The sequence below is a fragment of the Ahaetulla prasina genome, chromosome 9 (assembly GCF_028640845.1).
Source record: "Ahaetulla prasina isolate Xishuangbanna chromosome 9, ASM2864084v1, whole genome shotgun sequence".
NCBI lineage: Eukaryota > Metazoa > Chordata > Lepidosauria > Squamata > Colubridae > Ahaetulla > Ahaetulla prasina.
In genome coordinates, this window is record NC_080547.1 from 626,409 (window position 1) to 637,222 (window position 10,814).

General features: G+C 48.3%; 1 long non-coding RNA gene across 1 annotated transcript; it reads right to left on the minus strand.

Moving 5' to 3' along the window:
- Positions 1-2,107: 2,107 nt before the first annotated feature.
- On the minus strand, positions 2,108-7,273 carry LOC131203737 (uncharacterized). The gene is made up of 2 exons (XR_009156469.1): positions 6,895-7,273; positions 2,108-6,852 (listed from the first exon to the last, which is right to left on the minus strand). It is a non-coding gene; the product is annotated as an uncharacterized LOC131203737 (long non-coding RNA).
- Positions 7,274-10,814: the final 3,541 nt, after the last annotated feature.

The window sequence follows — 10,814 nt, forward strand, 5'->3', positions numbered from 1 at the left end:
ACCCCGCTGGTCTGAAAGCGCCTGCGCGGATCTCCCTTCTGGAAGGGCGGTTTTTTTTTTTTAGTTTTATTCCGTTTTATTTTCTCTCACTGTTAGCGTTAACTTAATGGACATCATCACTTAACTATGTAGTTAACGTAATTAACTACTAATTACTAAGTAATACTTAATAAGCTCAAACTGGCCAAGGAGCTGCTGATCCAATTCTACAGAGGAATTATTGAGTCTGTCATTTGCACCTCTATAACTGTCTGGTTCGGTTCTGCAACCCAACAAGAAAAACACAGACTTCAGAGGATAATTAGAACTGCAGAAAAAATAATTGCTACCAACCTGCCTTCCATTGAGGACCTGTATACTGCACGAGTCAAGAAAAGGGCCGTGAAAATATTTACAGATCCCTCGCATCCTGGACATAAACTGTTTCAACTCCTACCCTCAAAACGATGGTATAGAGCACTGCACACCAGAACAACTAGACACAAGAACAGTTTTTTCCCCGAAGGCCATCACTCTGCTAAACAAATAATTCCCTCAACACTGTCAAGACTATTTACTGAATCTGCACTACTATTAATCGTTTCATAGTTCCCATCACCAATCTCTTTCCACTTATGACTGTATGACTATAACTTGTTGCTGGCAGTCCTTATGATTTATATTGATATATTGATCATCAATTGTGTTGTAAATGTTGTACCTTGATGAACGTATCTTTACTTTTATGTACACTGAGAGCATATGCACCAAGACAAATTCCTTGTGTGTCCAATCACACTTGGCCAATAAAAAATTCTATTCTATTCTATTCTATACTAATTAATTAATTAATACTAAGTAATACTAAGTATTACTAAGTAATACGTAGTTAACGTAAGGGCATGCATAAGAGCACCAGCGTGCCTACCGTCCTTGTCCTAAAGTTCCCTTTAATTGTATTCATTTTAAATATTCAATTCATGTTTATACTTATAGATATTATCTAATATGTACTCCACAAAATAAATAAATAAAAACTGCGGTTGTAGGCACTTAATTTGTTGAGAGCCTTACTTACCTTCTCTGGAATGTCTTTCATTCTTCTTCCTTTCACTTGATCTCATCCCAAATAGCTGGTGTTCTTCTTAATTTGCACTATTACGTTGTGTGAAGCTTCTGATTTGCATCCCAAAGCATTCTGAAATCAGTACCTTTATCTAAACTCTTTTCCGTGCCTTTTCTTTCTAGGGTCTTCCACTATTGCTTCTCTCTACCGTAACATTTCATTAAGCCTTATCTAAAAGGCCAGGATTTCCTTCTCCAGACCAAACTCGGATTATGACCCCCAGAAGTCCTTGGCAACATCTACATTTGAGAAACCGGTTCCTTGAAATCCCCCTCATGTCTGCTTGTAGAAGTTGTAAATGCTCCAACACTGGAAATTTTTAAGAAAATGTTGGAGAACTATTTGTCTGAAATGGTGTAGGGTTTCCTGCCTGGGTAGGGGGTTGGACTAGAAGACCTCCAAGGTCCCTTCCAACTTTGTTATTATTATTATTATAAAAGGATTTGTGACTTTTAGAAAAGTGGCCGAACTCTCCTGAGTTGCCATTTTTCTGTCTCTGCGTGTCCACAAGTCCGAAATCGCCCATCAAATCAAAGAAAACTGGTAATTTGGTCTGATATTTTTCTCAAAGACGTCTGAAGGATCGATCAGTCATCAGTCTTGTTGCATGTTTTGTTCACCCTTTCTGATACCACCTCAGTTCAGCAAATGAGGATCTGCCTTTCAGGTCTTCCAACAATGCATTCATTGGACTGAAAGTGGTTTAATTTGCAGAATAAACAAAACCAAACATCATTAAAAAAGGAAGGTGCCTCAAGGGCTTTGGGTGAACTGAGTTGCAGAAAATAGTGTGATTCAGAAACTCTCACCAAAATCTTATGAGTTTTGACAAAACCTAGTCCTTTGTTTCTGTGTACTGAGCTGTTCCCATATTACACCACCAATGCCATGACTAATGCAGCTAAGAAGCCCGAAAGGCACCCCCTCCCTGCCTCTCATCTCCATGCATTTCCTCTACATAGAGATCAAATTTATTGCAAAAAAACAGGCATTAACAAAAAATCTGCTTGCTTTCTGATTGGCGAGAGGCTTCCTCAACCAATGTTTATTTTGAGACAGGTTACAATAGGATTACATCCCTGGCTTGATGTAGTTGTGACATTTCAACGATGGCTTTGCTTAATTAGCAAATTAAACTCAGATTAATCATTCCAAGAGTGAAGAGCCATCTGCTCTGGGTCATTGTTTCAGTTCTAAAGTATGAAGTTTTGTCTTCTTAGAGACGAGCTGTTTTTGGTCCCAAAAGTTGCCATTCTGTAGGTGCGCAACTCCCCACTTCCCCCCACCCCAAGCTGGAGCTCTGGATTCAGAAATGAGGAGGATCAGCAATATGGTAAATGTTGTGGGAATGCAACCTGGGAGTTCTTCAAGTTGGAGGAAGCACTTGGATTTCTGAAAACGTCACGCAGGTGGTGCGTCTCAACTTCAGTGACTTTAAGATGGGTGACTTCGATTCTCAGAATTGCCCCCTCCCTGTGTTGGCTGCCACGGGAAACTGAGAAACTGCCACGGGAACTCCAACCCCTGGGTTTCTGGCTGTTTGTCTGGCCAAGAAAATGGTAGAGAGGCTAGCAACTGGTCTCTGAATTCCCAGCTGAGCACCAGAAGAAGAAAAACATTTCCCTCCATCCCTGTGCTAAATCTCGTTACTTTCTGTTAGATTTGTTACTGTTTTGTGTCTTCTATCAAGTGGGACAATGTCTTCTCACTGATGGTCCATTCGTGCATTTCAAGAGGGTCCAAATCACCTGCTATACCAGGGTCTCCTTAAGGCTGGACAATTCAGTCTAGACTAGGGGTCTCCAACTTTGCCAACTTTAAGACTTGTGGACTTCAACTCGCAGAATTCCTCAGCCAGCAAAGCTTGGAGACCCCTGGTATAGACCACCCTTACATGCATAAAGGTATAAATGACATTGCCTGGCCCTCACCTCACTTTAGGGGTCGAGTGAGGACACCATGCCAAGCTTGGTCACCGAACGAAGCCAGAAAATGGCACTGAATCATAACCACAATGTATGCTAGGCAGCCCAAGCTTTGCAGGGTGATGGTTTCAGAGATCTTGTCTTACCTAAGCAGAGAAACAGAATGACCTGGGGCTGCACCTTGGATCTGCTCCCTCCCGTCCTCCTCCCCCCCTCCAAGATGAACGGCAGTGCTTCTCCATTCAGCTCCTCTCTGGCTCTGGAAGCAGAAAGGCAAACCTGGGAAATCCTGTCCTTTCCTCCCCACATGCCTCAGGTGTGACTGGGCTCCCAGGAATGTCAGGTATTTGGCTACTGGCTTGTGGGAGGGTGTCCCGGCTCTTGGTATCTGGGAGACCACAGGGAGTGGGTGGTGCCCAGGTGCACCCCTCCCTGCCCCAGTTGTGTCCCCAGAACAAAGGACTTTCTGGGCCAGATCTTTCCTTCTGGGGGTAGCCTAGGCCAAGGAGCAGCTCCCCAACCAGTTACCTCCTTAAATCCCCAACAGCCAAATTACGGGCAGTTTGATCAGGGGTGGGTGGAGGTAACATGTGCACGTGTGTGTGTGTGTGTGTGTGTGTGTGTGTGTGTGAGTGTTTCTCACCCACACACACATGCACAACAGGGGTGGGCTCCAGAATTTTTTTACTACTAGTTCTATGGGCGTGGCTTGTTTGATGGGCATGGCTTGGTGGTCATGTGACTGGGTGGGCATAGCTGGGTAATCATGTGGTAGTGGTGATGGCAATTAATAGAGCGCACTGAGTTGGCTGTGGCTGCCTGTCTATGGAGATTCTCAGTCATCCGGGTCACGGTTGTCCCAAAGGTCCTTTTTCAACAGGAAACTGGACTTTCTGGGTTTTTCCTTGAAGACATTTTGCTTCTCATCCCAACAAAACACCACTGGGAAAGAAAAACAAGTAATCCAAGGAAAAAACCAGCATGGTTGCACAAAGATCTCTCTAATAAACTGAAAGTCAAAAAGGATAAGTACAAAAAATGGAAAGAGGAACACATAGCTAAGGCAGAGTATCAGCAGATAGCCAGAATATGCAAAGATATGAAAGATATATAGGAAAGCAAAGGCTCAGCGTAAACAAAGAATTGCAACAAATGTCAAAGGTAATAAAAAAAGTTTCAAAATATAAAGAACAAGAAAAAAAGTTTTAAAAAACCAGTAGGTCCACTTAATAGAAGATGGCAAGGAAGAAGCAGAGAGAAAACAGAACTGCTTAATTCATTCTTTGCATCCGTCTTTTCATGCAAAAAGAAACTGTAGCCCAACCTACCAAAACCTGACTGTAAAAGACAGACTAGAAATAAAAATTAAAATATGCAAGAAAATGATTAGAGAACACCTGTCTGATCTTGGATATAAATCACCGGGACTTGATGGATTACATCCCAGAGTTCTGAAGGCACTGGCAGATGTTATCTTAAAGCCGTTGTGCAATATATTTCAAAAAGGAGCTGATGTGGTTCCCATCTTCAAAAATTTATTTTCCAAACCACCAGAGGGCAGGACAATAAACAAAGGAAGGAAACTAATCAGGGAGAGAAGCAACCTGAAACTAATGAGAAATTTCCTGACAGTGAGGACAAGTAACCAGTGGAACAGAAGTTGCCTCCAGAGGTTGTGGCTCCTTCATCCCTGGGGGGTTTTTAAGAAAAGACTGGACAGTCAGTTGTCTGAAATGCTGTAGGGTCTCCTGCTTGAGACTAGAAGACCTCCAAGGTCCCTTTCAGCTCTATTCTGATTGAACTGAGATGCCATCCTTGCAGGCTGAGTTGTTCCCTAGTGAAGGTTGCAATGCCCATTTGGCTTCCATTTGGCGATCCTGAAAGAAAGATGCTCCGTATCTTTGCTGAGAAGCAAGATGCACATCAATCCGTCCAACAGCAGTTTTGGTGCCTTGGTTCTTCTACTTAGAGGTGCGCAGCGGCCCCTCCCCCTGCCCCTTCTTTGGAATGCCTTGGGGCCCTGGGCCCACTGAGTTTGCCTGGGGGCCCGATCAGGGCAGGCGGGGCGCCGACATGGGGTGCCGGGTCACCCCCCCCCCGCCTCCTTGGAGCCAAGCGGGACCTGCGGCCACAGGGGCCCCAGAGGCAGAAGAGCTGCTCCCGGTGGGTAAAAGTCACAAGGGCGGGGAAGCGGCGGCCGCCGGATTGCCTTTCCCGAACGGCGCCTGAGTTAGGGGAAGCGACCTGCCCCGAGGCGAGCGCCGCGTCCCGCCCCCGGAGGGGGGCGCGGGGGTGGAGTGCTACAGGGGAGCAGCAGGTCCCGCCTTCCCTCGCCCCGGGCGACCAGAGGACGCTGCTAGGGTGGAGGCGCCGCTGGTCCGCTCCAATTCCCAGCGCCGGCCATGGTTAGTGCTTCGACGGCTGCCTTTTCTGAGCGGGCGGGCTCCCGGGTTCCTGGGCCGGTCGAGCGGAGCGGAGCAGAGCTTCGTGACCGGCTTCCCGGAGGCGGCTCGTGGCCTGGCTCGACGACGTCCTTGCGGTCGAGGTTGGGCAAAGGCCGTCGGGGCAGAACCTGCTGCCGGCTTCGGAGCTTCTCAGTCGCTGCCCACGGCCGCTCCCGGACTGTTCAGCTGGGCCCCTGGGCGGCCGTTCGGCTGCGGGAGAAGAGCGGCCGTCTGCCCCGTCCAGGGAGCGGTAGAAAGGCCGGCTCCGCCTCTGCTCCGGTGGCCATGCTCCGGCAGCTGCGGCCGCGGCCTTCCTAACCGGGGCGGTCCGGCTGGCCTTGCCCTGTAAGCCCCGGAGGCTCCTCGGTCCGCTCTTAGAGCCGGCCAAGGCGCAGAAGCTCCTCCCTTCCGAGGCCGGCGCTGGGGAAATTCCCCGACGCCTTTAGAGGGTGGAAAGCCCCCGTTGAGCAAGCGCGGCCAGCTCGGTCTCCATGGCAAGCGGGCAACCGTGTATGGGAGGATGAGGAACGCTCGGAGAGGCCGTTCTGGTGGGGCGTCCGGCCTGGAGCCCCTCTCGCTCCGGAGACCCACCTGGCGCCAAGGCTCTCCGGGTAAAAGGCCAATGTGCCCGCAGCTGCTAGCCTGGCGGAGGAAGGGCGACCTTTCACTTCCTTCGTGGTGGGAACGAAGATGTGGGGCAAGAAAACAGGCGGTGCCCAAATGCGGAGCTCAGCCCCCTTTCAGATTCCCCCCCTCCTGTGGAGAGCTCAGCCTGAAGCCCTAAGTTCTAAGGAACACACCTTCCTCTTCCTATTTTCCCCACCACAACCCTGTGAGGTGGGTCAGGCTGAGTCAGTCACCCAGCCGGCTTTCACGGCTCAAGCAGGACTTGAACTCACATTCTGGTGCTTTCTAGCCTGGTGTATTAACCACTAGACCAAACTGGCTCCCAAATGTTACATGTGTGGTACCTGGAGCACTCAAAGGGAAAGGTAAATACAAGAGATCAACAAGGAATGTATGTCTGGGATGTTTAAATGCTCTGCCTCCATTGCCTTTGCTCATCTTCTACTTAGAAAGAGACGCATGCTGGCCCTCCAGCAGTTTCCCTTTCAGGGAAGGGAGCATTCTGGAGCATGCCCGGAATGCTCACCTGGGGGTGCAGAAGTGCCTTGCAGCAGTGGTGAAATCCAATTTTTTTTACTACCAGTTCTGTGGCTTGGTGGGTATAGCAGGGGAAGGATAATGCAAAATCTCCATTCCCTCCCCACTCCAGGGGAAGGATACTGCAAAATCTCCATTCCCACCCCACTCCAGGGGAAGGATACTGCAAAATCCCCATTCCCTCTCCACTCCTGGGGGAAGGATACTGCAAAACCTCCATTCCCTCCCCACTCTTGGGAGAAGGATACTGCAAAACCTCCATTACCACTCCAGGGGGAAGGATATTGCAAAATCTCCATTCCCTACCCGCTCCTGGGGCCAGCCAGAGTTGGTATTTGCCTGTTCTCCAAACCACTTAAAATTTCCACTACCGGTTCTCTGAACTGCTCAAAATTTCCACTACTGGTTCTCCAGAACCTGTCAGAACCTGCTGGATTTCACCCCTGCCTCGCAGGCATCCTGAGCACACCTGGCTGCTCTCTCATGAGTCGCAGGATCATCAGAGAAGACAGTCCAGGACCATTACATTGATATGAAACAGGCCCTTCCAGCTAATCCTCCTTGGGTCTCAAGGAATGTCTTCTTGTACCAAACTGGGGGAATGAGCCCCAGTCCCACATGTGACCAACCTGTCCCCTTTTTCAGGCTGACAACCAGTTGAAGCAATGCCAGCAGGAGGCTGAGGAGGTGACAGAAATCATGCTAGACAACTACACCAAAATGCTGGACCGCGAGGGCAAGCTTAGCGACCTGTATGAGCGAGCTGATGAGCTTCATAAACAGGTATGGAAGGTGATGTGGGGACTGGGTGGGGCAGATAGGATGACCAGCAAGTTCTTTGTCCAGAGCCTTGCAAGGGCAGCTGGATGACCAATTGGGCCTACTTCCCAGTTGGAATTTCAGTGGGGTCAGGCCCAAGGAACATAGAACAAGGTTGGAAGAGGCCTCAGAGGTCTTCTAGTCCAACCTGTGGGTTGAGCGGGCAGGAAGAGATCTATATCATTCCTGATTGTCCAATCTCTTCTTGAAACCCTCCAGGCAAAGAGCATCCACAACTTCTGGAGGCAAACAGTTCATTGATTAATTGTTGTGTGTCAAGATTTTCCCCCCCTGAATTCTAGTTTGGATCTATTTTTACTGATCTTCCCCTTCTTTTTCCTGTCCTCAGGGGCTTTGGAGAATAGGGTGACACCCCCCCCCCCCTGCTGCCTGTCACCTCCTTGCTATCCTCTCCCATTAGTGGACCAGTTGTTTCCTTGACTTTTTCTTGCTTTTTTGTCATGTTGCAAGGTTTATTATTATTATTATTGTGGATATTAGTTATGAGTCCCTCTTTCCATTTTTTACACCTATCCTTTTTGTCTTTCAGTTTATTAGAGAGTTATGTATGCAAGCATACTGGTTTAGTCAGAGTTCTCTGATTTTTCTTTCTCTGTGATAATTGTGTTAGAAAGAGCTTTTATAATTTCATTTTTCAGTTTCCCACATGTCTTGTTTTCCCTATTAAGATTTCCATCCACGGATCCTTCCTAAACTTGCTCTCTTTAAGCTCTCTTAAAGTCCAAGACTCTAGTTTGACTTTGTTCTGTCCACTTTCCGGTTATCACCAGGGAAGGGGCTGCTAGAAGCCTTATGGGGGATTTTGGGTTACTTTCTCTCAGCCAGGCCTTGAAATCGGAAGCAGTGGCTGAGGGAGGCCTCGAGCAGCTTTCAGGCAGGCACTTACAGAGAGCAGAGGCCAGGCTGACTCTCTCTCTCCTCACTCTGGAATTGGTGCCAGCGCTCCATCCACTGGCCACTTAGCTCAAGGGCAGAAGCTGGAACACAACCTTGCTCTTTTCAGCCATTGTCCCATTGGTGGCTGACATTCATGATGTGGGGCCTTGGTGAGTAATTCCCATGGAAGCCAGGGAGAGACCTTAGTGCCAAAGGCCGATTTAAGTAGTCTTCAAATTATGGCCACCACGGAGCCCCAAATTTCCACTGCTAAGCAAAACAATTGTTAAGTGACTTATGCTCCATTTTGTGAACTTTTTGCCAGAATTGTTAAGGAAATCAGTGCAGTTAATGAATGTGGCTTCCCCATTCGTTTTGCTTAATGGAAGCCAGCTGGGAAGGTTGCCAGCGGGGATCACATGAGCCAGGACACTGGAACGGTCATAAATACGTGGCAGTTGCCGGGTGCCTGAATTTTGATCGTGTGACCATGGGGATGTTGCAGAGATCTTCAGTGTGGAAAAGTCACTTTTTCCAGCACCGTTGTAACTTTGAACAGTCACTAAATGAACAGCTATAAACTGAGGACAACCTGAATTCACCAGAATGAGATTGCAGCTGTCTCAAATTGTTTTGTTTTTTTTAGAGTTCTGCTTTCGCCAAGACAACAAAGGCCAAGAAGAAATCCTGGAAGAACATGGAATGCAAACTGGTGGTCCTGGTGGCCCTGGTTGTAGTGGCTGTTCTGGCCATTGTCACAGCCACCGTTCTGTAGGGGATGGTTTCAAGTTATTATTATCAAAATAGAAGCATAAAGAGTTAATTAAGTTTGACCCAACAAGATAATAAATTCAAGAGGTTGTTAATTTCCATAATGTAGACTAGCACATAGCTTTTTGTATATTAAATTTTTGTTCATTTGCCTAGAGTTAGTATTTTTAAAGTATAGCCAGAGGTACCGCTATATTTGCCTGATGTCTGAATGCTGACAGGCAATGACATACACAGCTTCTAGTTTGAAATATGTAACAGGTACTGGGTTGTACAGAAAAACAGGAAAGGGGAATACCAAGAAGATGAAAACTGGAGGCGCTGGGATCTTAGCAACCAGACCTACCAACTGGGCCTGGCTAGGAGGGACCTGCGGCCGGTGAAAGAGATGTATAAAAGATGCTGAGATCTATAACTGGGTATGGACTTCTGTTGCTGTGCTAGGCTGAAGCTCCACCAATTTTTGCAAAAACTTATAAATTTTATTTCTGGTTGACCCAAGTATTGTGTGAATTTGTTACACACAATCCTCTACTTCACTCTCTCTGCACCTGGGAACCAGGTGGCTCCAGCATAGACCAGCGCTGGTGGTGACTGTTCCCATTCACCCTGGAATCATCTTCCCAAGGCCAAGCTTCCAGGGGTGCTGGGCATCGGGGCTTGGCTAGGACCTGGCAGCGGCCTTGACCCCTTCGTTTCTCATCATGGCAAGCAAGCCGATGGAGAAAGGAAGCAAAGGGCACAGCCCCCTCCATGTCCACGGCCTCAATGCCAAGAAAGACTCTGGAGGTGTGAACAAAGGAAGGAAGGAAGGAAAACTGCCTCCCTGCTTGTGTACTTCCTGCTCCATTGTCCCCGACCAGAGACGGGTTATTCCCATAGCAAGGCCTTGTGCACCGATGTTCAGTCTTGGGCTTCAGCAACTAAACTGGGGCCAAAGTCCAGGCCTTGCATCCCCTTCCTTTGGCCCTTTGGTTAGGAAAGGCTCTGCTCCCAGGCCAGGGGCAGAGCTTTGTCCCTCTCAGATGCTGCTGCTGCCCGCCCCAGCTGTGCTTGGTGAAGGGGTCTCCCCATCTTCTGCCCCTAGGCGGAAGGTGTATCCCGCTACTACTGCCATTTGCAATCCGTCACCTGGAGAGGTTTCATCCCAGTCTCGTGGAGGAGACGGTGGACAGTCCACTTGCACACATTTTGGTGCAGGAAAAGGATTTCTGAAACATTATTAAGTCTCTTAGGGTTTGTTCTGCTCTTTCTGCCTTCCCTTGGTGGGAAAGTGGCCCTGGGGAGCTGTAACTGGCCTGGGGTCAGTTGTCTGGAATGACATAGGGTTTCCTGCTTGAGTAGGGGGTTGGACTAGAAGACCTCCAAGGTCCCTTCCAGCTCTATTCTGATTGAACTAAGATGCCATCTTTGCAGGCTGAGTTGTTCCCTAGTGAAGGTTGCAATGCCTATTTGGCTTCCATTTGGCGATCCTGAAAGAAAGATGCTCCGTATCTTTGCTGAGAAGCATGTTGCGCATCAACCTGTCTCAACAGCAGATTTTGTGCTTTGATTCTTGTACTAAGAGGTGCGCAGCGGCCCCTCCCCCTGCCCCTTCTTTGGAATGCCTTGGGGCCCTGGGCCCACTGAGGATGCCTGCCAGTTCTAGGCCCCTCCTGTAAATTGCTGGAGAAAAGCAACACTTACCAT